The sequence below is a fragment of the Coptis chinensis genome, chromosome 3 (genome assembly GCF_015680905.1).
Source record: "Coptis chinensis isolate HL-2020 chromosome 3, ASM1568090v1, whole genome shotgun sequence".
NCBI classification, from domain to species: domain Eukaryota; kingdom Viridiplantae; phylum Streptophyta; class Magnoliopsida; order Ranunculales; family Ranunculaceae; genus Coptis; species Coptis chinensis.
The window spans coordinates 94,602,602-94,607,458 of NC_141458.1; the positions used below are offsets into that span (position 1 = coordinate 94,602,602).

Here is a 4,857-nt window from a genome sequence, read left to right on the forward strand (position 1 = left end):
AATCCAAGTGTCAATTAAAACGTTCCAATAGGCAAGCACCATAACCAAAAGTGCACTATAGTAATTACATATCTATCAATTCTATCCACAAAGACAGTCAAAAGAAGTTTAAATTTGAATTGATGCAACTGGTAGTTGAATTGCCAAATGATACCTGTTAGAGAAGAAGAAGCCAAATGAAGAAACTGAATTGACAAATGATGAGAAGAAGAAGCCAAATGAAGAAACTGAATTGACAAATGATGAGAAGAAGAAGAGAGAGAGAGAGAGAGAGAGAGAGAGAGAGAGAGAGAGAGAGAGAGAGAGAGAGAGAGAGAGAGAGAGAGAGAGAGAGAGAGAGCCCAATTTCGTGATTTTTGTGATTTTCGTTTTTTTTATTTTGAATCTGAAATATTGAAATATCGATTTTATCGCTGGTTTAGATCTTCGATTCGTATAGATCGGGCGGTTCAGAGAAGATTGAGATAAGAGTGTCACTATAAGCTAGAGTGCCACCCTTACCTCACACTTCTCCTCAACCGCCCCGATCTCTTCCTCAAGATCCGTGATCTAATTCACTCAAAACTCGAAATTTCAAAAATTTCGAATATTTCAAAATCGAAAAAACGAAATAAAGGAAAACGCTAAATTCGAGAAAACGCTCTCTCTCTCGGCTTCTTCTTCTCCACTCCAAAGAACCCTTCTTCTTTCCAAAGAAACCCGATCGAAAATTTGGAAAACCAATTTGTTTATCAAACTTTTAAGGGGATTAAACTTAGTGATTATCAAGCAATTGCAATTATGGTATGCTTTCTTCATTTTTTTAATTTGTTTAATTCGCTTTGATAATGTTTAATAAATATATTTTAAAACTGGTTGTATGGTAAAATGTAATTGAAATTTGAATGATTGAAATATGGTTTAAGTCGCCTAAGCTATTTGAAATTTTGAACTCACTAAAATCTTGGCCGAGATAGAACCCAATTTATGTAAAATGTTAACCAACTATCAATTCCATATCACCACCAAAGAATCGCCAAATCAATACTCAACACCACTCACCCCTTTAGAAGCGCGTTTAATTAACTCAACACCACTCAGCCCTTTAGAAGCACGCGTTTAATTAGTGTAAGTTTGTTTATTGTGGAAAGAAATGATTTTGTTTACTTTTATTTATATTGCATTGCTTGATTTGGTGGAATGTGGTTTCAGATCTGTGAAAATTGTTGTTTGCAATGCCATTTTTCTTCTAGTGGGGATTCACTTGTTTGGAATGAGTGTGAAAAAGGCAATAGTTAATTTTGGATGCTTGGATAGCACATGGAGATGAAGTTAATGTAATAAATCGTAGTAATATTTATGGTGGCTGTCCTCAAGGCCTAAGTATGGCAAGGAGGTGATTTAGCATGGTTTTGTTTTTATCAATAGGCAAGTATACATGTTTAAAAGGCCGGTATGGGAATATGGTGTAAAAATGCCTTAATTGTGAAATTTTACTTCATTGGTGATTGTACTGTCTAGATTCTCTTCTTAGTATCTTGGATGATATACTCTATGAGGAGGAATACATATGTTTTTTTAGCCATGCATCAAGCATTCTTTAATTTTAGAGGCATTTAGTTGGCTATGCTTTTAGATTGTCCCACTGGGATTTTAGAGGAACCAAGTGAAGAGTAAGAAGTTTAGTGGGTCGCCGGGAATGATGTAGAAGAAGAGTAATAAGTTTCGAGCTTCGTTTGTAATGTGCCATACTAACCCTTCGTTTTCTCCTTTGACAGAAGCATCTTTGTTGAGCATAACCGACGAGCTTGTGGACTGCTTTCCCCTTTATGAGGTATCCAGATTTGACAAGGATATTTATTTCCATTTTGTGTACCACTTGTTTTTCTCTTTTTGTCTTGCTTTTAGTATATTGCTAATGAGAATTCCGATGCATTTATAGATTTCTCTATTGGAGTGGATGAGATGACTTGGAAGTATTTATATTGAAGGGTTATGGGAAATCAATAAACTACCACATGGGATTACCGACTCATTTTATCAAGGCAGTCTAGTCAAGTCGGTTCAAACTTAAAAGGCTTGCTTCTGATGCAAAAGGTCTGCATGTAGATCTATAAGTTCAAGAGAGCTATGAGTCTTTGGAAAACGGCAATTCTGAATAATGTTTACATCCTCACGAGCATATGCATTTTCGCCTGTAAATTTGTTGATATCTTAAAATTATGTGGTGGATTACTGATGTAAAAGAAGCTAGACACTGTTACTTTTAGAGTGAAAATCTCTTATGTGTGACTAAGATTCACATGTTTTATGCTACAAACAAAAGATTTTTTTTTCTTTTTATGCGTGCAAGATATATTCTCTTTAACTGGTAAGGGTATGCGAACCTTTTTTTCCCCCTTTCAATGGGTTTCAAAACACTCGACATGAACCATAGTATAACTATTAAAAATGAGCCAGGCACTAATGAAGCTAAATGTAAAATTCCAAACATTGTAAAAGTAAAACTTGCTGCAGGTTGGACAAAGATTGCAAAATTTTCGGCAGATACATTTTGCTTTTGCGTTAAGGTGGGTATTGTTCAATTTAGGGTAGTGCCTTGATACTCGATATTTTGGCTTGCAGTCTAACATTTAACAACTATTGAACTGAATGGAGATTATCCTCAAAATGAAGTAAGATTAAGTGAATAGAAAGTATTACATAACACAGAATATGGTAAATTTAGTAGCAGTAGCCAAATACAGTTATCTTCCATTATTTTCAAAGGGAAAAAAAAAACAATAAAAAGGCAAATCATATAAAAACAAATAGCATCTACAATCAAGTACACACACCATGAATTTCATGAAAATAACATAAAATACATCATGAATTTTATTCACGAAGTTTTTAAACATTATGTGCGATTCATGACATCCAGGGTTAGCACTGTATTCACTGCATTGGTGCCCATCTACAGTACATGATTTCGTTTTGCATTGCACAAGGCGACTTCCAAGTCACCAATGAAGAAGAGGATGTTGTCAAGAATGCTTGAGCATGTTTCCTTAACTTCCTGGGATCTTTTCGAATGGACTCTTTTTAAGATTGGAGCGACCATGGAAATCTTCATAGCATTCCTTGAACCCAAATATCTTTGGATTATGCCTTGCCGAACAAGATAATAATCACTGCCTTCTCTAATTATCTTCAGTCCCCTGGTAGAAAAACTGCATTCAGCTTCATGCATCAAAAGCACCAAAAAATAAATATAACAACGTGTTCTCTTAGCTTCTTGGGTGCTAACCCGAGTAAGGGTTTGAGTTATGGCACAAATATGAACAAGCGCAGTTTTTTGGATGCAGTCATGCTATATTAGCTACGTCACTGTAGTTGTAAACTTTACCTTCTTTGTTGTTGTGGTCTAATTGCCTTCCATGGACTGCCTGCCATGTTTTAAACCTTCTGCAGGTATCTGTGCCTCTTGTACAATCCGTGCTATTTCTTCAATGCTTTGGGTTGGTTCATAACTGTTTAGATTTTCATAATTACTTTTTTCAACTTCAATAAGTTCTTCGGGCAGGTTCTGTAAAAACCAAGGATGCTCTTTTATCTCTTGGATAGTGATTCTCTGTAAAATAAGGAGAGAGAGACACAGAGAAAAGGGTGAAAACTTCCTAAACAATGCTAAAGAATATAGATAAGTAGCCTTACACTCAGTGGATGAAAAATTACCTTCAATGGATTGGAAACAAATATTTGAGAGAGGAGGAGCCTACAATCTGAAGATAAATGGACATAGTCGGGTATGGAGTACTGAACAGCAAGTATTCTCTGCAATCAATGTATATAGCGGTGTTTGCCAAATACAATGTGAAGTAAATTATGCAAAAACAGTGACAATTGCATTTTTCAAGTGAACTCATCCCTATAGTCTTCCAGATATTTATAGGATCTGAGGGATCCTCAAATGGGTAAGCTCCTATCAATATCACATAGAGAGTCACATCGCATGACCAAACATCTGCTATCTGCAATTTAAAAAGCAAATAAAGAAACAGTGACTAATTGACTTGAAACAGTTTATCAGGGTTTAAGTTTTTAACAAATAATTTTTTTACAGAAATTGGGTTCTATCTCAGCCAAGATTTTAGTGAGTTCAAAATTTCAAATAGCTTAGACGACTTAAACCATATTTCAATCATTCAAATTCAATTCTGTTTACCATACAACTAGTTTAAAATATATTTATTAAACATTATCAAACGAATAAAACAAATTAAAAAAATGAAGAAAGCATACCATAATTGCAATTGCTTGATAATCATTAAGTTTAATCCCCTTAAAAAGTTTGATAAACAAATTGGTTTTTCAAATTTTCGATCAGGTTTGCTGGAAAGAAGAAGGGTTGCTGGAGTGGAGAAGAAGAAGACCGAGAGAGAGCGTTTTTCTCCAATTTCGCGTTTTTCCTTTATTTCATTTTTTCGATTTTGAAATATTACGAAATTTTGAAATTTCAGAGTTTTTGAGTGAATTAGATCACCAGATCTTGAAGAAGAGATCGGACGGTTGAGGAGAAGTGTGAGGTAAGGGTGACACTATAAGAGTGTCACTCTAGCCTAACTACTATATATATATATCGGGCTTGTTACGTCGACATACTAAATTGACATACGCATTCCAAAAGTAGATTTGCACATTGAACTAAGGGCTGATTTTTGGTAGAGATGACTTACCTACTATGGATAGTATCTCCACAAAAAATCACCTCAATCGGATATGTCTAGTCTTGCCAAAAGAGTGTCAAAAGAGTGTTAAAATTCTGGACCGTCAGATAAATTTCTAATTTGAACTCATATTTTGGTAGGGTTAGAAATGTTCAAAGGAGCTGATTTT

General features: G+C 34.9%; 1 long non-coding RNA gene across 2 annotated transcripts; it reads right to left on the minus strand.

Moving 5' to 3' along the window:
- Nucleotides 1-3,081: 3,081 nt before the first annotated feature.
- LOC147511792 (uncharacterized) lies at nt 3,082-4,403 on the minus strand. 2 transcript variants are annotated; one of them, XR_015217078.1, is made up of 4 exons: nt 4,264-4,403; nt 3,697-3,992; nt 3,368-3,592; nt 3,082-3,169 (listed from the first exon to the last, which is right to left on the minus strand). It is a non-coding gene; the product is annotated as an uncharacterized LOC147511792 (long non-coding RNA). The 2 variants fall into 2 exon arrangements; XR_015217077.1 differs by lacking the exon at nt 3,082-3,169 and having other exon boundaries at nt 3,222-3,592.
- Between the last annotated feature and the right edge of the window lie 454 nt (nt 4,404-4,857).